The 21,930-nt window shown below is 38.0% G+C and overlaps 1 long non-coding RNA gene and 1 pseudogene across 7 annotated transcripts in view; both read right to left on the reverse strand.

Annotated features, from left to right (window-relative positions):
- LOC144194573 (uncharacterized) overlaps positions 1-21,930 on the reverse strand; it is a 154,935-nt gene that overhangs the window by 100,297 nt on the left and 32,708 nt on the right. The window lies entirely within an intron of this gene.
- On the reverse strand, positions 19,464-20,598 carry LOC144194401 (profilin-2 pseudogene; annotated as a pseudogene). The gene is made up of 2 exons (XR_013325881.1): positions 20,515-20,598; positions 19,464-20,437 (listed from the first exon to the last, which is right to left on the reverse strand). The product of XR_013325881.1 is annotated as a profilin-2 pseudogene (transcript).

The raw sequence follows: 21,930 nt of genomic DNA on the forward strand, positions 1-21,930 counted from the left end.
GAGTGTTTTCATATCACACGATGACATGTGGTGGTAAGAATCTGAGTGTGAGTCAAAGGTCAGCTGAGCCATTTAGCCTTTGAGCTGTTGCTGGGCTCTAAAAGAGCGAGCCCGCTGGGTGAATGATTCACTTACGACAAGGCTGCTCCAGCTAAGGATTGAAAGATCTCAGGCCAGTGAGCCACCATTGGACGTATTCACCTGTCTTTGCATACTGAATTTTAACTGCAGAAAACAGTAAATGCCAATAGTTTTATGCTGTCCATCCCACACATTCCACCCTATTCTGCTTTTTTTGCTCCTTCTGTGGTGAAAGATATTTGCAAAAGGGGATGTATTCACTTTTCTGACCCTTCCTGTATGTTCAAGCGATTAACAGTTAGCGCCAGATTAGTCAAATTTGACGAAAATGTTTTTGTATTATAACATTTGTGGAAAGAAAACACAATCTTGAAAGTTAATGTCAAAATTGTTTCCGTAATTTTAAAGTTTGCTGACAAACGAGAAACTAGTTAAACTCAACCTCAAGTAAACTGTATTTGAAATAACTACCTTCCTAAACATATTAGTAAATTGGACTTCGGTTTATACAAAAAGAATCCGAGTTATTTCTACTTAAAACTTAAGTTAACATGGGTAAGAGGAAGTTGTTGTTTTGTTTTGACTATGTCAATGTCTGACCTGAAATTCAATTTGAAGTGTTTTAGACACATCAAATTAGCTTAAGGAGCCTCATGGTTGGCAGTTGACTTGGAATGCATCTTAAAACTACCAATAAATACACAAAATAAGATGCTGACTTATTACACAAGTTAGGAAAAACTATCCCATTAAAAAGGCATGAATGTCCGTGATTAAAGACAGACATATGCACATGTTAAAAAGCCTCGTGACAACTGACCACAAGACTGAGAAAGTGCTTTAGTAACTGGTTGTAGAAGGACCCCCAGGTCAGGATGATGCTAGATTTCCCCTACTCGGTCCAAAGGAGCCAGGCTCATTGATCGAGGCTGTTGAGCGGTGGAAGACGCCATTTAGGCTGCGGCAATACAACTCTGCTCTTATTGATTGATGAGCCAGTTGCCGTTAATATTATTTATAGAAGCTGTGGTCGACACATCTCTATGACAGTAAGCCCACCCCTTTAATAAGTGGTAATTGATGGGGGCCTCCCCTTTCGCCACTCAAACGTTGACCCCGTTGCAGTGAAAGTCGGGTGGATTGCCTCCAACGGCGTTATGATTGATGTCATCAGATTATATAACCCCTCTGTAAAAGCCTTGTGGCCCCACTCAAGTGGGTGCATTGATTTTTGATTAGGACGCCACTCAACACATCTCATAGGGAAACTGGGGGCATACTGTATATCCATCAGATAAGGCCATATTTGTTATTATCTCTGACAATGAAGTTATCTTGTCAGCTATGTATGTTGTAAAGAGTTCCGGAAAGAAAACGGAAGACCGCCAGAGCCCTACATATTGTAGCTTTCAGCGAGCTTTTGATTGATTATTTTACATACTTAGCAGTGAAATGAAAATGGATATGAAAAACTTGCATCAAGGGTCTTTTTAGTACAATTAGTTTAAGGAGTGTAATGCAATGCGATTTATATTAACGCAAAAGTTTTTTTTTCCGACTAAAGCATAACGGCTCCTTTTTACACATACAAAAATGTTATTGTTTCATTTCAGGATGGTGTTGGACCACAGTCAAAGTGGTTAGAAAATACAGAACTTGAATATGGATGTGTGTGTGTGTGGGTGTGGGTGGGTGTGTGTGTGTGTATGTGGTGCGTGACCTCTGACTGACCAGAAGCAAAAGGAACAAGGCTGGAGTTATACAGCTGGAAAAAGGCATCTTAACCCTGAGCAGGCTTATTGCAAACAGAAACACTCATTCAAAGTATTTTGGGCTTCTGCAGATATGATGTCAAAAACAAACCACTTTCAAAAAATGACCAGTTGAAATGTTTGAGCTGAGGGAAAATTCTCATGTTGACTGTCTGCCTGGTAATGCTAAAAAAAGGAGTTAACTACACTAACTGTCCAATGAGTTTTATGGATGCAGAAAATAAATTTAATTATTACAGGTTTAAGTATCATTACAGAATAATATTGACTATAAAAATCCTTTATGGAAGTCAAGTAGAGAAACTGAAGGCACTTGGATTAATTCATAGACAACTTATCATATGAAAATGGATATAATGGGTACCCCCAAAAGATTGATTTTGTTTAAGAAAAAGCCAAGTGATGGGAAATATGTATAAAAAAGACATGATTAAAGTAAAGATTAAAAAAACAAATTAAGTAAGTAAAAAATGAGCAATTATGAAAAGATAATATTTTATGCAACCCCCATAAATTAAAAAGCAATATTTTTCAGGAAATAGTTGAATTATGAAATGTATTTAAAAAAAACAATGTAATGGTAAATTAGTATTTCTTTCTGACACTTGTTCATACTAAAGCCAAGAACAACAACAGCAACAAAAATTCCATCATTTAGTTTTTTTTTTCTCACAAAACATTCACCACCTAGCAGGATACACGTTTAATTTGTTGTATAAACAAGAGGACTGAAGCTGAGCTGTGATACTGTTGAGGCTCTGCACTGTTGTCGCTACGCTTCAATGAAGACAACTTGTAAATATGATAATAACACATCCCCCACAGTGTATTTCCTCCCATTGTCTTATTGCACGTGTGGGCAATCTTGCAGATAGACTCGCATTGATTGTTTTAATGATCTTCAATCCTTCCAGCGCGAGTCCCTCGTTCCCTAATGGTCTCCCTGTAAACACTCGGCATCTTAACGCACACTGACCCCCGCTGCATCGTTAGCACGCCCTTGCTGGGCACACAGTAAAGCTGTTGAATATGAACATTATGAGCTTTGCCTCCAAAACGTAATGGTTCACAAATCAGGCGTTATGGATTTTCTGCTGCCCCAATCAATGTCTGTTGCATGGGGGTGATGATTTCAAGCTTTCAGGTATACTCCTATGCTTAATACATATTGGTCAACAGTGGGAAGTTAGATATAATTTTATGGTACTGACAAACGAGCGTAATACAAAATCTGAATAAAAAAGCTTTAAGTGTCAATGATGAATTGAACAGTGGCTTTCAAGGCCAGTTCAAAAAATATATAAGGTCAATACATGCCTTTAAATAGTATAAGTATGTATAAAATGGAGGAATTGCATATGGAAGCTACATGTTGAATTTTGGACACTTCAAGGCCACTTCCTGACTTTTTAGATTTTGGAGCATTTCTGACTTCAGGGCAGTTCTGTGTCAATTCCTGTAGATTTTACGCCACATGGTGCTGAATTTAACGTTTATCTGGGTTACTTCCTGTTGATTGCGATGAACCAGTCAGATTGTATCTGGGCTAAGCCAGTTTCAACTAGTCTAAACCCTTTCCAGCAATGCAAATCAGACCGAACTAATATAAACTGAGTAGAAATGTGTAGTTTTACAACAGCCAGAATGAAAAATGTCTAAGAGAGAGAAAAACTAACATCGAATCTCAGCAATACAACCAAACAAGCTAATTTTGCTAATGTTGACTATTTAGAGTGTGATCAGCATCTGGTCCACACGTGGCCACCATGACTTGGGTTCCTTGTCCACAGAAGGGACCACAACATGACAGCAGAAAGAAACACTGGGTTGTTCTCAATCTTGCATGATTAATGAGTTCCAATTAGAAGGTGAACACCAGATTTCACGGTTTCTTACGTCCCACGCTTCCTTCAACTAGCGTTAATCTCCTACAGGAATACTTCAAGCTCGCCCACAGACAACATCCCAAAGGGGAAAGTGACCTATACCGTATGTCCAGGACAGGAGCAGTGTTTTGCTTATTTTGGCTGTTTAATTGTGTTTATTGATTCTTTTTTCCCTCTTACTTATGGATTACATGTTACAATATTTACCCTAAAAAAATAACACTGTCACAACCAACTCCTTTAGGTCTAACCGATTATGCCCAAAATATGGAATATTGAAATTTTCAGTCACAACAATGCAAATAAACAATGGGGCAAAAATACCATCTCCTGTAAAGTGTTCTCACAAGTATGTAAATGCTCATTTTATTTAAATGTAGACTATGACCGCGATTAATTTGAACAGAAAAGCTAAATGGAGCCTATGGATAACAATATACTGCATTGTCAACATCTAATGCAGTGGTTATTAACCTCGTTGGAGCTACCGAACCTCAACAGTTTCACATGTGCATAAACCGAATCCTACTTTAATGTAAACTATATATATTTTTTTCAAATTAAGGATATAGTTACCAAGGTTGCCAAGCAATGTGTCCTCAAAATATTCCAATGTGTATATATGGCTACACCCTCAACATGCCACTAAAAATCAAAAAGGCTACCCAAATTTACATTAATCACTCTCCATCTTACTTTTCGCTGGATAGCGACGAAGGGTGCATGGGAAGCACATCGTATCATAGTCGCCCTGCAGGTGGTTTAGCTTGGAGAGGAAATGGGATCTTTACACCCAATTTGAGGTGAAGTGGCTTTGAGATTTCATGTATATGTCATTCCATAGCCCTGGCTTAATGTCTTCCAGACTGCAGGTGGTCTAGCTCTTCTACGGTTCAGTGATGGGTCTTAAGTAAATCGGACGGTCCGGTAACAATCCTTACTTTTCATTCAAATCATAAACAACACCAACTATTTCCTCCTTTATGGAAACAAAATTGCCTTTCCTCATCAACTGCGTTCCCCATCGTTCATGAACCATACAGAAGCATTTGAATCAGTGGGATGTTATTCATTGTGTAGTCTAGAAACCAGAAAGCAGCTGTTCATGCAACATTTAAGGTAAAACAGCAATCAACTAGGAGCTCAGTCCTGTTTAATTCAGTTACTGCATTAGCAGTCACGTCTACTGAAAACAAATGACTGGACACTTACTGTGTATTACTTAATTTGGTACATGATGCATGTTTGGAGTAAACTGTATTGCCCTTTGAGATTACTTCTTTACTTTGGGGGAGCTATGGTGTCAAGTGTTGGAAATGATACTTCAACTATGAGTTGTCGTTTACAACGATATCAGTTTCTAGTTGTTGATATTTTGATAAAACATTTTCTTTATGTCAAGAGTTAGGCTTTAGGGGACGCATATCAGATGATGTGTATTTGTGTAACAAGGGAGGGTGTGGTCTAAAGAGCAAGGTTTGCGAAAAAATAGGTCGGGGATAAATTCTGAAGACAAAAGTGTCTAAGGTTGTGTGGACTGATGAAATGAAAGTGACTCTAGATGTATCAGGTGGATAGAAAAATGTCTGGATTAGTAAATGGACAAAGAGCTCCACTAAAACTCAAACATCAGCAAGATGGAAAGGGATATTGGCCGGAATAATTTAGTAATTGAACTTTATGAGATCAAAATCAACTCCAAAACATCCTGCCAGTTTTAGGAAAGCCCCTTTTTGAGCAACTGTACAATAGAAAAGAAATACTACAAGTTAACATTGCCGATGAAACAAAAGGGAAGCCCATATTTGTTGCTTTGCGGTGACTAAAATTGATGTGCTTCCAGCTGACAGCTCTGAATTATGACTCAAGAGTGCTGCACCACCAGCAGCTCTGGAATGTGTGATAAAATGGTATTAATTCTACGCATTAATGAGATTAATGAAAGTGAGCTTTTTTCCCCTGCACCTTTTTCGTCTGGTCCTGAAATAATAACACAAAGGTAATTATAGGGCATCCATCAATCTGATGCAGGACATTCTAATTATCTGAGCATTTTCTGAAGTGCTCTCACTTCTCCCAAAGCCCATTTGTATGGCTGTGATATGTTATTTTTTCATTAATGGAATACTCCCGGGCTGCTTGTTACAGTGTTGGCGTGATGATGGAACGGCAAGCAGATTGAGAGATCCAAAATGTGTGTGATGGATGAAAATGCCAGGGCGCTAAGAGGTGTGCATCATTGACTAGTCGTCGCATACCCTGACAGAGCACTCTGCTACTTCTGAGCGGAATAATGAGGAACTTGACAGCATATCCTCTCAGTGTAACCGATGGGCCTTCAAATGAATAATCAGCTACACTAATTGAACAAAGAATACCTTCTTAATTTAGTCTCCATGTTTGACATCATAAGTTGAAATTCCCAACCAGAACATTCAACTAAAGATACTCAAACTTACACCTAAGACAGATATCATTTTTCAATTTACCTGTCCATATTTTTGACAAAAAAAGCTTTAGTACTTGCAGAAAACCCATATACTGGGATTCAGACATCAAGGAATGTCATAAAAAACACAATATTGCCAGAATTTTCATGCTTTGGAGTGCAGTGTGAGATTTCGAGGTTTTTTTTTTTGCATACTCTAAATGCCTCAGTGCTAAAAAAAAAAAAAAAAAACAGAACTGACACAAGGCTTTTTCTCCATCTCTTAGACTCATGTTTCTTCTTGTACGATAAATACACTCCCTCATCTCACGTCCTCAACTTCAATTTCAATAAACTCCTTCAAATTTGAAATCAGTCATGCCATTCTATTTAAGTGACTTGTAAAAGGCCCTTAAATGCATGTGTGTTTTTATAAACTCAAGTTCAGCCACTTATCTAGCCCGGGGGCTCATGTCTTTGTTTTTTGGAAAAATAAACAGCATAAAACAAGATGTCAGACTGTCGGCATTACAAGCCCTCGTGGGCACAACTATTTACAGTCTCTCTTAATGGCTTTGAAGCTAATGAGCTTTTTAATATGACACAGACCATGCTGTCGGGTAATGATTCTTTTGCTTTAGTGGGCAAGCCCGTGGCAGATCAGGATTCAATTATGCTTGGAATAAAAATGTATCGGGGTCACTGAAGGTAGTTTCACAGTTTATATATTGACGTGTGTTCAAATACCTTTCTTAATACCTTTTTTACGGTGAGAATAAAAGATCTAATGTGGAGTACTTTTTATCTCATGGATGTATTAGGTAGGATTGGTCATTAAAAGAGAATTGATCAATGCAACCAAGTGGAGAATATGGAGCATAATACTTAACAGTTCCAAGCTTAGCAGGGGCCAAGCTAATCTGAATGCAAAATATACATTGCCTATAAACCAATGTGAGAATTTAGGATCTCAAATGTATCAAAATGTAAACAATATCATATAATAAGAAATCTCTGATCTGAACGATTATTTTAACACAAAATTACAAAATACTTTTATATTTTTAAATTCATTGAATGTCAGTTAAAGTGCCTACACGCATTATTTGTCTTGATATCGTCACACTACTCTGAAATTATCTCCAAGAATGCAAAGGAATAGCGTGCAATTATAATCAGAAGAGTCTTTGTTGTAATTACAAATACAACTGATTCATGTTTGATAACATGAAGCTTAATGTTTGCCCTTCGAAGACCTTCTTTGGTGGAATTGAATGTGTTTCATGTCAGTTTGTTATAGTCATTCAGTCAATTTCAAAGATGATAGCATGTTTCTGAACTGTACAATTGCATGCGAAAAAACAAGCAATCATGAGAATTGGTATTGGAGCAGAGAAGGGTGAGTGGGCATGCTCCTCATAGTTGAAAATGATGACCTCTATTGTATTTTTTTCTTGCAGAAGACAAGTCAAGAAAGGGTTTTTATTGGACTTGATGGTTGATGATTTAAAATGGATTTTCTAATCAGCCGTGTTTTGAACCAAAGTGTTCCAGGGTCTTGGTTGATTATCACCAAGTATTGTCATCAAATGACCGCCTTGTATTGTGACCACTGATCTCTGAACATACGCTGATGCTGTCATAAATTACAGGGTGTGCAGCTGATCCGAGGGGGATGTAAAGAAATAGCGAGCCATATGTGGCCGTGAACACAAGAGTGTGATGAAACTTACAGGGCCTTTTGTACCGATGTGAGATGTAATTACGTCCTTAGCATGTGTTGTGTAGGCTTCTCTTAAATTGCTTCATTTCGATGTACAAAAGATGTAGAACAGGAGTGAACATCTCTCACAACACATTGATATTGAATCATAATTCGTCCTGAGCATACATACTACTATAACCAAGAACAAAGCTCCTCTGGTATTCACACGATAAATAACAAACTAGCTTTTTTGCAAACCTCCCAAAATTCCTGTGCCCCGCGAGGCTTGTTCATCTCCGTAATTTATCTCCCATCTTTGTGAATTTCCGACCTCATGCAATTCTAATACGCGTGATAAGGATTTCACAACAAAGTATTCCTGTCAAGAAATCCATGGTGGTGACAGTGATGCTTGCGGCACAAAGTGCCGTTAAGAGTCTCTGCAGAGCTCCGTCGTGTAGCATTCTAAACGAGCAAGCGGGGGATTTTGATAAATAAGAATTGAATTTAGTTCCAGCTGCGACATGTTGATTGATCAAAAAGCTCATGGCGAAGGCCTTCCTCCTATCCAGTCTTATTTATTCTTTGTCAAATGGTTTTAAAATCAATATGAGTCCTGCGCACAACAGTAACTGCTGCAGGCATTTGGAGAAAGTAAGCAGGAGAAGGGAGGGAGAAAAAGAAAAACACCTGCTCTCTTGGTGATTGTTGCTAATTTTTCCTGTCAAACATCGGAACGTAGAATAATTATTTGCCGTATGGTTACGGGGCACAGCGGTTGATTGTGCAATCCATTTAGATAACTTCTGTAGGGCGCAGGAAAATGAAATTGCCCCAAAGCCCACAAATCATGGCAGGAAAGCGATCGATCAGCTGCGGCGGCAAATAACTTGCCCTAAAAGATGCTTACATGACGAGCCGGAATCTTTGCGTTGGCTTGCTACAGATATTCCGAAAACAGACTTGGAACGCAATCTTTCCATTGGTACCAATACGTTCTTTTCTATTCAAAGCCTGAGCAAAGATATATAGCCCACCCTTAGCTAGAACTATTTAGAGCTACTTATTGAAATCGTTTAACTGTATATATCCCAGATACGAGTAAACCAAAACATCAGGTTTAGGAATAGTTTAAACACATTTAAATTCAGGACCTTTGTTCTAAACACAAGCTGCATAAATTGTTGCATGACTTTAAAAACAGCCTTTTATTACAAACTATCTCACTCCGTTTTCCAAACTGGGAGGCGCCCATTCCACATTAATACAGTTCCACGTATTCACAGCGCAGAAATGGCAAGTCTACTATCACAAAAGATTGGTATTCCCCATCATGTCTCTCATCTGAAATGAGACTGCAATTTATTCAAAGCACATCTTAAAACTCCAAAACAGCCACAAAGGGTGTACTGTGTTGCATTTAAAATGGACACCTCACACACAAAATGAATTGCTGGTGTCGTGGACTGTTTGAAAAACATCATTTGCACTCGCTCAGTCCTAAACATATTCATAACAAGTCACCGAGTAGTTCCACGCAGTTGCAGCACAGAACACGCATACATTGTTGTACTGGTTTCATCCCTGAAGATGGCAAAGTAAAGGAATGATGACATGTTCCCGGGCGTGTTAACCAATAACGCAATTGGCCTATCCTCTATTCGTTCTTCGACTACATTAACTGCTACAATATTGAATAAGAAATACCATCACAAGTCCAACTTATTTCTTCACAAATTTCCATCAGAAATGAACTTTTCATTAAAAAAAAGATAAACACAGACTAAATACATTCTACTAAAATTAAAGCTGTGTATAACAATCAATTGCAGTATTTCATGGGGATTTCTCGAAATGATCAATTTTTTGAAGAAAAACAAGAAAACGTAGCAATTTAGAATTCAGAATGATGTGTCCTGTCTGAATACACATGCACACCCTTATTCTGAGTGTTAAGAATAATTGATATGAGAGGGGAATTTTACAACCCTTTCACGGGATGTTATCAACTGAGTTGTGTCGATGATTTGTTTAAAGGACACGTATAACAGAAACCTTTTCACCATGACAAAAAAATCAGTAAGTTGTGGATGAGGTATTCTCCAAAACCGGCCCTCAGTGGCTTGAAATCAACTGATTACACTTGTAAAACTACAAATAGGAGGAAAGGTCTCCGCTTGATCAGTTGCAATAAAAATCTACATCCACTTCTCCTCTTTGTGGAATAATTTTAACACTCGTGTTTTTGACAGTGATATGTTTTCTCAAATTATCATCACATTTCCTACTTGCCAGTTGATATTTTTCTCCAGAATTTTTTTTATTGATCACACTTTAGCAATTCTTCGCTTATTTGCACAAAATAGCCTGACTGCGTGCCAATCGTATTAGCTGACCATAGAGCAAAAACATTGCACACAAATCACCTCAGACTTTAAACAGCTGACAGGAAATAACCTTAACTGATCTTCCACCTATGTCGTAATTCGGACAGATGTTTTATTTTGACAACAAAGCGCTCGATATGTTTGTATTGACGTTGTCATTTCTCCGGGCGAGTCTGCGAGCAGACAGCAGATATGTTGGGAATCATGTTTCATCTGCCTCCTAAGGTTTATAAGTAGATTACCTTTTGTAATTCGTTTTGTTACGCCAGTCAATAAGCATCCAATGCAAATGTGGTTCATTTGTATTTGAATTGATGTCCTGTCCCCATTAACTTATGCCTCTAATGCTTTCTGGTACATTAGTAAATAGACCTGCCGGATTAATCATTAGTTCATTGGAATCATTTGCTTCGCTTGTGCTTAATTGAATCTCCGACATTGGTAATAAGGGCAGACTTCACCTGCCTCTTTGTACACTCAAAAACAAAGTAAGAGTAAGCTTGTATTATTGGTTTGATTTTTACCTTAGCATTTTTTTTTGGTAAAGTCTCTTATGGTGGAAAACCAATCAATAGTTTCTCTCAAGTTGTGATTTATGTCGTGATTGTCTTGTAGTTTAATTGGTGTTCTAAATTCTACCTGTTTGGCCCGTTTCAATGCAACACTTGCTTATCTCGCCCTTTCACATTGACCCCGGTAATAAATGGCTCTCAGTGTCTCCAGAATAAAACCTGTTAAATAGCACACATTATTTATTCAGTTGTAATTAATCGCAAAGATACCTGGATTGAATTCATGAAAAGACGGGTTGCTTTTTAAAAAAGGGACTTTGTAACCTGCAGGAAGGTTACAGAAGGGAACAAAAGAACCTTGACAAGTGTTGCTCGCTGTCTTTTTTTTTGTTAATATGTTTACAACGTATCATTCAAACAATGGAGATTTCTAAATTCAAGTCAAGATATTCCCTAATTATTTCTCTTAATGCTTGATGATGCGTGTTTTGATATTTAGGGGCAGAGGCCAACAAAATTGTCTGTATGCTGGTATTACATAACTAAAGTGTGAAACTAAACATAAAGAAATAAAATAAATAATAAAGGATTATTATTTATGCATGATAGGCCTTGGTGTGAATGTCTTCCTACCAGGTGTTCAACACAATATTCTTACAATTAGCTTAAAACTCGCAAACAATATGACATTGTTCTCACCATTGCGCATCTCAGTTTAAATGGCCATATTGTAAATGTGCTTGCCAGCTGCCATAAAGGAGGCGGGAGTTTCCCACACTCCCGAGTGCCAGGCAAAGAGCCCAAGTTGGGGGGGTGGTACCACCCGCGACAGGCGACATGACCATCTTCCCAGGGGGGAGTCGAAGAAATGATAAAAAAACATAATAATAATACTACTAATAATAATACCCCCCTGTGTTTGTGAGTGAAAGGCCCTCTCTTAATCCATGCTTTGTTCTTGTACATAACCCAACATGAAAGTGCACTTCTGTGGATTGCTTCTCGCCGGTGCACTACCTTATCAATAAGTGCTGTGCTCTCAACCATTGTCTTACACTCGAGGAAAATACTCCGCAATGTGAGGAAAATCCATCTATCCCTTTATCCTAAAGGTGATGACACCTTCATTTGCTTGTCTACTACGATCTAGTAAGTGAATTTTTTTTTGGTTCCATATATTCTTTTTGATGTATTCGATCTGGGATTGATCGCAAGAGGAAAGACTCCCATTCCTGAAAGTAGGATTATTGGCTTCTTCAGCTTAAAGATCTTCCAGAAGCTTTGTAAAGTGCACTGCCTTCAGGCTGTCTCTGAACTGCTTATGAACCCTTCAAAAGAGCACCTGTCCTCATATTAATGAGGCAACAAAGGGTGCTTGACAAGGGTCCGCTTTCTACAAATACCTGTGCCACCAATACCACCAAAACACAACCCATGAAATCACCGCTTCTATTCTTGGAAATCTCATCCACCAGCATCTCTTTAGAGAAACACATTTCCCATTTAGAAATATCAAGAACAAGATTGAGTTGGACGTCCCCATTACAAAGATTACATGCTTCATACATCACTATAGTCAATGATGTCGATTCATTTTCTGGCCATGCTTTTAGAATGTTTCCTTTAAAGAAAGAAGATAAATAATTATCCAAAGGCTCCAGTCCAATTAACACTAAACCCTAAGTTGTTGGAGGGTTAATTATTTATCATTGTATTGTCTGTGTTTTTGTAAATCTGTAAAGAGTTATTTACAAATATGGAGGTGAAAATCCAGTGTTGTTTTATGTGTTGTGTTAGTGGAGAAAAGTTTTTCTAACTCGCCTAATCTTACTCAAGTGACATTTAGAATCTTGTGTTAAAGATGTCTTATTATAAAGCCAACAAGTAGTTGTTTCAAATTGTGTTTGTCATGTTTACTCCCAAGGGTGGTTAGAGGGTTAAGCCAGTTGAGAAGTTAGTGAGGAGAGAGCGAATGGGAGGGGGGCAGCATGCTTGAACTGTAATTGATAATGTAAAGGCAGATGGGGGTCTCCGGGGATACGGAAAGAATGCAAGCAGATGGCCGAATTGCTGCTTATTTATGTGGAGTTGAGGGCTCGCCCCCCTGGTCCACATGCTATGATTGATCATTACAGGGCTGTGTGCGTAAAGTCCAATATGCTTTTAACAGGGGGAGGGCCAACAAGCTAATGTTGGTGTATTTTAATGTTGCTTTAAGGCTGAGGGGGACCAACATGTTCTCGGAAGAATCAAATTTAAGGACCCTGATTTATTTCCAAGGTGGAGCAGAAGGCAACACACAATGGGGAATAGTTTATCCAAATGATTTCATCGCAGTGCTTAGCTTCTCTTACACTACCTGCTATGCAAAGTAGACATGGTACGCCCTGAAAAGGTTGACAGCCAATCACAAGGCAGAAAAAGGCTAACGGAAGAACGAACACGATCATACCTATGGACAATTTAAGGTCTTCCATTAGCCAGCCATGTATGATTTTGCGTGACCGTTTGGTCGCCGGTCAAATGTACCTAGATATTAAAAAGTACTTGAGATTTAAACTCTCTCTTTTAGATATTAAACTCTCTTTCTTAGATATTAAACTATCTTTTAGATATTAAACTCTCTCTCTCTTAGATATTAAACTATCTTTTAGATATTAAACTCTTTCTCTCTTAGATATTAAACTCTCTCTTTTAGATACTAAACTCTCTTTCATGGATATAATTTTGAGAGCTGGTTTTAACAGTAAACTCTGTCAAAATTTGACCGGCGACCAAAGGACTGGCGACCAAACGTCCAAGCACCATGATTTTGGGATGCAAGGGGAAAAAAATTGGAGTACTCGGAGAAAACCTAAGCAAGTATATTAAATGATGAATTACAAAGGTAATAAAATCTCACATAATAATATTAAAATGAATGCCAACCAACTAAACTTAGTATTTGACTAATTGCAAAGCATTGATGGCATTCAAGCGCTATCAATGGCATCCGATCAGTTAAAAAAAGAGGATATAGCCATTGAGAAAAGGTCAATACAATGATGACAGGAGCCGATATATTAACAAAAGAAAAGAAAAGTTACAACTTGAAGAAGACAAGAGGACAGTGCAGTTGGTCAGCGTTTATCGTTATGTTAATGTCACCCAGTCATTTTCTTCGATCAGCTGTTACAGGCCGACACAGACAGATTGGTTAATATGCCCAAGGCCAATTTAACCGCTCCCGCCCCACCTCTTTGCTGGGTTAACTTCATTAACGTCACCTCGAAGTGGCCATTTCATATTTACAAAGACTCTTTCATCTCCCCATGCGGTAATTGGTCTCCTAATGTGAACTGGGTGCACTCATGGCAAGGGCCATCCATTGGACTGAAATTACGCCACACTCGCCCTTCATCTCATAAAAGACGCTTCGATACTAACCAGCTTTACACTGGACCGGGTTGTAGCTTCCAGCAGCTGTTCCCAATTATTTGTACACATTTGACCCGTTTTGTGGGGAGAAAAAAAAACAGCAATAAAATCAGAGTGCCACCGAAAGCCTGCATTTCAGAGATATACGATGTACAAAGCCAATTTAAAGCTAGAATTTGTAATATTCATGATGATAAGGAGTAGAAGTAAATTCAAATCTGAACTCTTCAGAAAGGGGAAAATTAAAAATAAAAAAAATCAGCCAAGTGTGCCATTTATGTGGATAAAGAAAAACATTAGTGTAAATGTGCCATTAAATGAGGAATGTACAAAACCTCCCTGGGCCTCCCATATTTCACATTCCACACTAACACCAGTTAATATTAATATTTGCTTTTCATTTTAGGCAGCAGTGCAAGTCGGTGCTAGTCAAGAGGACTGAGATGAGGTTTTACCATTATGTGTGGCCAATGGGACTTTCGCACCAGATGTCTTGCTTGATAAATCTGATATTTTCCCACCCAAAACCATATGTACGTATATAAAACCAGAATATGTTCTGTACAAATCAAATACATTAAGCACTATCTAAAACACAAAACGGTGTAACAGGCCAAACAAAATGGAACGTGATAACTTTGATGACAAGACTTGACTTAATGACAACTACTTACTACAAAAGCAAGGGTACAGAACAGAGCAGAGAGTTTAAAGGTTAACAAATATGACAACATTTCAGTAAAATTCTATAATCCAAATAATCCAAAGGGTAACAATTCAGAGGATGATCGCAGTTGTGTTAATCCCAAAATATCAGGACAGAGAATACCCAGTTCATTGCCTTATGAATAAATCTGAACAGCCAAAGAGAACACGCAAAAAATAAAATATAATACTGAAGCAGAAAGCTTGGGCAAACAGCCACAACAAGACCATAACTTCATGGGAAAGTGCTGCATAATCCTTCACGGATTGAACTCTAACACATCAACAACAACGACTGGCAGGCTTTTATTGACAGACTTCGATTGGCAGACTGCGACAGGCATCTTGACTTGAAAGTTTATTTATTCTCTCCGACCGTGCTCCCATGTCAAAACATTCATGAATATTTGTTCCCTGCTCAAATAAGTGGAACTGCCAACGATTTGCTCTACCCATTTCAGCACGTTCAATGCAAAAAAGCGTAATTTAAGTTTTCTTTGATATCCCAGCAAATGTATTTGTTTTCATGACAGCTTTGTCAAAATATGATCATTGTTTAAACATTTTCTCTTCCAAATGTAACTTGTCTTCACAAAAATAAAGTTTGGAGAGGTTTACTCTCATAATACAGTAACCCCTCAGTAATCGCATTTTCACTTATCGTACATTCACTACTTAGGAATTTTTTTTTCGCTATTACTACATTTTTATTTATTTAATTATCTTTTTAAGTTCATAAAAATGTGAAAATCCACGCTGAAACTCGTAAGCGGAAGCCACTTTGCTACTAGAAAAAAGTTATAATAGAGGTAACCCTACTTTGTGATATTTCAATTATCGCAGCCATGTTTGGTCTACATTAACCACAATATTCGAGGGATTACAGTATTGTGGCTATTTTCGCTTTACTGCAACTCAAACCAAGACAAACTTTCCTCATTTTAGATTAGTCACATCTTGAGTGGTGGCATACCCAACATACAAACATAACCATGTATGATTATTTCCTATTAGCTAAAAATGATACAGACATTGAAATCATAGTCATTACGAATAAAGAGGAAAAGAAGAATTCCACATAGAAATAAAGTCTAATCATGAAATGAAATATATTCAGGATGGAAAGTAATGTTATTGCTGCAGATGGTTCTCATGAAACCATAAAAAGATCACTTGAGAGCAAGCTCAATACAATTCATCCTGGTCCTAGCTTCCAGCATCCTAGCATCGTTAGCTGACTATTTTATCTCAATAAGGAATCCTTTCTAATCTTATGTATAGTCAAATCGCAGCCAGGCATGTATTGAGCACATGAAACAAACATGGAGGGAAATAATATCCCGATTCCGAGCAGCACTTCAAACAACGGCTGAAAATTCGTCTTTCAGTGTTGTCAGTGTCTGCACTCAATTTGGCTAATAACTGGCTCGCAGTGAAACCTTGCAATCTGGAAGCAATTTGTCACGCTCCCGCCAAGTTTTCCTTTTCCTCCCGACAAAAGTTATTTTAACTATTGACCTTTTTTCAGGAGTTGACTGGCATTTTGGGATGCCCCTGCCATTTGGAAAACGGAACTTATTAATTATGCGTGTAAACTTTGTTGTTTTAAGTCTTTCTCTACCCAGCGAGAACTGCTTGGACGCATTGTTTCCACAAAGCATAACTGTGTTTTCCAGCATCAATTCCCCCAAACAATATGAATGGTGCACTCTACAAAATCACTGCAATTGTGCTTGAAATGGAAAACTTGGTGTTGTAATGGTCTTAATGGCAGGGGTGTCAACCATGCAGTAAGAGGGCCGTAAGTGGCCTGCAGGGATATCCTGCCTGACGGCCATTCGTACAGTACATACAGAATTAAATACTTTTATTTTTTTCTACAAGGGTGCCACATAACCAGGCGCTTGTGAGTTGTGTGATCAAGTGTGTGCACCCCTGGACTTTGCTTCATTGACTATCCGCCACCACATTCTTTCATTGGGCCCTTACCATTAGAACAGCGCTTTAAATTGCAGCCAATTACTTAATACACCATAAAATGCTTACAAACCAACAGAAGTAACCTGAAAATGCCCAAAAATCAGTGGAAAGACAAATAAATAAGAAGCGTCCTGGAAAGTCCCTCTAACTCAATATAAAATAATCCAAAATTTACCAGAAGTTACCTGTAAGTACACTAAAATGTAGGTGAAACGAAATTAACACAAAATTAACTGCTATTGACATTGATGGATGTCTTTCAGTGCCATTGATGGCGCTAGACATCTGATCCATTTCATTCTTTCACAAGATCTAGTTGGCATGAGTCTGGGCCTCCAACCAAACTGCGTTTGATACCCCTGGTCTATGAAATGAATTTTCCCAGACTCTGCTCTGTAACATGGACAATCTCTTCCTTTTACACTGCTGCACTCTTGTGGTGTTTTCACATATGATACAGTATATCTTAACCATAAGGAACAGTATAAATGATTCATTTAGTAATCAATACATGCCAACACAAATATGCAATAAAATTAGGGATGACTCCAATCCGGTCACATTAGCAAAATGTAGTTATTATGAAATCTCAACACAAAAATGTTAGTTTCGGACCTGGCCATTCTTCACTGCTCACCTCACCTCTTCGTTCTCTCTGTCTTGAAGACAATCAGGCACATTAACTCCAGGGGACTGGAGGAGAAATCATCCCATTAATATTTCACCTGTTTTCAAGCCTGTTTGTGCCATACATCAATGCCCCACCTTTCCTTTTGCAGCCATACATTACAAGTATTTTCAAAATACTTCATTGTCAGCGTGTGGCAGCCTCATTACTTATTAAGATAAGAGGAAAAGGTGCACGGCAGCAGTTCTAAGATCCTTTCGCCACTAGTTTCAACTCCAACCTGGCTGAAAATAAGTCAGGAGTTGACTTTTGTTTAGGAAAGTAACGAGAAATGGTGCTTGTCTGTTTTTGATAACTGAAAACTATTTTAAAACTTTATGAATCTACCATGAAAATGTATTTTCCAGTTCTATGTTGGACACATGGCCACAGACATGAACTAATTTGATCATGTAATAACTATAATGGTCCTGTCACATTTAGACATGACAATTATCCAGCAAGCCAAAGAGTTGAACTTTAACACATTGGTTAAATGCTATTATTAAACCATCATCGCTGTGATTAATTACAGCCAAACTTTGCCAGCAAACGCGTCAAAATGGTGACGACTGAAGGTTTCCGAAATATGTTTACGCATTTGCCTGAATCCACATTTCAGAACAATGAAAATGAAAAACAATGTAATGTAATAAACTGCCATGCAAAAAGAACAAATATGTAGCTGTGTAGTTGTGTTTTGACGATTATGAACGGAGGATGTACTATAAAAATAGAAAGGACAATATTATGAAATATAACTAATGGCATGGTGGCGTCATTGAAATGTCCATCACTTTGAGGGTGCAGCTGCTTAAACTGTGTGTTTTGGACCTGCTGAGTTATTTCAAGAGATTATATTTTGGTTACCTTTTCCCCAAGACATGTCTTCCCCCATGTAATGTTCTCGACGTGAATTTAAAGGTGACATAATGCTGTATTTTAGTCATTTTTCATTACTCTTGTCAGGCAATTCCCGTTGAAAAGGCCTGTTTTAAAATGATAAAAATGTATTATTTCCTAATACAAATGGAAACAATTAAATGTTCTAATTGGCTTATGGTGAGATTTTTAGGTTGCTAAGCATTTGCCTCTACAAAAGCCAAACTTGTCTTTTCTCTAAACAAAAACTTTTGCAGCTTTTTTCTAATGCCAGTTACACAGAGGAACCAAGAGTCCGATGAGTGTTCCCATGTTGCTATCGGCAATTGGATGGTGTACCTGCTCGCTACCGCCATTCGTCATCACAGTACACAAGACAAAAGAGCAATCCATATTCAATGGTGATGAAGTGAGCACCTGTCCACCATTCCATAAATCTTTCAGAGGGAAATGGCTCAGTACAGAAGTTGCCTGCACTTATCTACTTATATATTTTGCTCAAGTTACATTAATCTTTTATAATTACATAATGCCACCCACAAGAAGCACGTCAAAAAAGGGATTTTTTTTCACGTACTGGAATAAAGTGTAATTAGACATCCAGTACAGAAGATGGATCTGATCTATATATATATATAAATACACAATTAGGGGCCCTTACAGAAAAAAAAATAGAAAAATAACACACTAAAGTAACAATTATTCCCTCATTGGATATAATAAGAATAACTTGTAGGCCTCAAACATTGCTTTTAAAATGTGATCTTCATTGAATATAATTAAATGATTCATATTTGGTCACACCAATAAGCCATGACGTAACGAGGACTCACAAGGCTGTAATTGTGTTATGTATTAAAATATTTTTCTCTCCGATAGCTACATTTTACCTTGATTTCCATACAGATTAATGAGAATTGCAAGATATTCCATTAATGCTCACGATGCCGTCAACATACCACAATTACTGTGTCTGTATGCTATTACTATTAATGAGCTTCTACTGCGCTTCGTTTTATCACGAGAAAAGAAAACATCAAGTACTTTCAAAGTGAAGATGTATTAAATATGGATTTTCTGACTAAATACCAGCCTTTAATAAATGGGATACATTACAAAGCTTACAAAATATTCTTAAAAAAATGGCACACGTGCTCATGTGTTGGTGTGTTTAAAGTAATATTAACATTTTGTTACAATATTTCTAATGGAGTAAAACCACTAACAATGTGAACATTATCCAAATTTGAGAGGGATATAAAAAATAGCTTTTTTCTATCAAAACAGTTAAAAGATACACACAAAAACCCTCCCCAAGAAAGACGTAATGAATGAATGAATCATTGAAAAAGTCATCCATTAAAAAAAGTGCTTAGGCACAAAGGCAAAGTATCTTTCATTTAAATGATCTTGATTAAATTACTTTACATTAATCAACAGCTTATCTTGGCAACGGATCAATTTAAAGCTCAAACGCAGTTTGGGGAGAGGAACGAGAAGGGAGAAACATAACTTAAGTGGTTGGGTGGGAATTGACGGTTTTAGTATCCGGACCTTCTCAGGTAGTCAGCCATCACATATGCTTGCTTATTGAGAACTCCACCATGGATACTCGCCTTCCCCATGACCAAAACCAATACTTTGTCTGTTCTGGCTACGGAAATATTATACGTGGGGCCCCCATCGGCATTCTTTGTCCGGAAGTCCATTGTCCAATCGCCGTCGACATTGAGGCTATCTCGAAGTACAGAGCATTTTTTACTGCCCAAAGTCAATCCCTGGGTGTAGAAAGCGTCCCGTTCCTTGGCCACCATTGCGTCGATTTCGGCGGGCGTGATGCTGGAAAACGTACCACCGCTTGATGAGGCCCAAACGTATTTGGCGTCGGCGTATCCGACAATAGCCGCATCCTGGCATGTGCCATCGGCCATCAATCTCTCCACGTAGCTTTGCCAGGACATATTTTCTTAAAACGGCTTGGAGTTGTGAAGTATAGTCAGAAATGTTTACAGGAGCTGGTTGGGCGATGGAGAACGCATGAGAATGGCTTGGCTTGTGGTGGAAATGTTAACCGGATGTCTTGCAAACTCACCAAGCGAGAAGAAGAAGCCACTGTAACCAGGCAAGGATTGAGACGCAATTCTGACAAAATCCCCGCTTGGGTTAATTGTCTATAAATGTATACTTTAATGCACGTAAGGAAGGATGTCATATTGTGTGACATCACATAGTGATGAGGTCACGTGTCATCGCAAAGCTCTATAGTGTAATCATATTGCTTATTTACCAGCATTGAAAGGAATGTTTTTTCTGTTTGTTTTTGTCTTGATCGCATAAACCTTCCTCAAGTTTTTGTTTCCGGCCCTTCAGGCTGCCATTATTTATAAATACCAAACTCGATCTTAATCCGGACCGCAGAATATAGTATTATCGTCATTGTTGACGGAGCCTAACGGGTTTTATACAGATGTACCTGCACAGGAGTTCCCACTACAACCCCGGGGGCCACACATCCGTCTATGTCTTTTTGCCAAATTTGATTTTAAATATTAATCACGGCGCCCATACATCTTGACTGAACAAATTGCCAAGCAAAAGCCCAATTGTCTGCGAAAAGTCGTGGCAAGAAGGATCGAGGCTTTGCGGGGAACATCAATGTTTCATTTGCTGAAATGTACGAGCCACGACAGCATTTTACTGATGATGCAAGTGTCGAACTTTCTATTCTTCTTAAGGAACAGTAGGGATTTAAACTTATATGATGTAATTGTAGAATGTTAAAAGGTGCATTACATTGAAAAAGTATTTTAATTCCTATAAATGTCACACCATGTAGATAAATTGTAAAACAAATCCAGGAGGAAATTGAGTTTCAATACTAATGATACAGATAGTTTGACGTTTAAATGTAAAGCTTAATATCTGTGCAGCAACTCTATATTTCCTGATAACTACCGTATTTTCACGACTATAAGGTGCACCACATTTAAAGGCGCACCCTCAGTGAATGACACATTTTAATATTTTCCCATATATAAACCACATTGGATTATAAGGCAGGCACCCTGTCTATTTGGGAGACAATTTAAGACTTTTAAGTGTGCCTTAAAGTCGTGAAAATACGACATATATACCATATACAATTTATATGTCTGACTAACAGTGCAAGTAGAGAAACAAACATTTCCTGCACTTGTTTTTTCTTCACAAAACTGTCTGTAGAAAACAATATATGGTAGAAGCCTTACTGCAGTGGCAATTGAGACTAATGACAGATTTTTCTCAGCAAGCAAAAAGATGATTCATAGCTTACCTGAGGACAGGAAAAAAGTACATTCTACCCTTGACAATTTAACAGTAACAGAGTCAATAAATATTGCACCACATATCATAGCCGTGCTTCAGGGGCAGTATATTTATTTTCTATTGCTCTCACTTTCTCTCTACACTTTCCCCTTGGTTGACAGGAAATGGATATAAAGTTGTTGTATTTTTAAGGCCATAGTAA

Source organism: Stigmatopora nigra, chromosome 3 (genome assembly GCF_051989575.1).
Source record: "Stigmatopora nigra isolate UIUO_SnigA chromosome 3, RoL_Snig_1.1, whole genome shotgun sequence".
Taxonomy (NCBI): Eukaryota; Metazoa; Chordata; class Actinopteri; order Syngnathiformes; family Syngnathidae; genus Stigmatopora; species Stigmatopora nigra.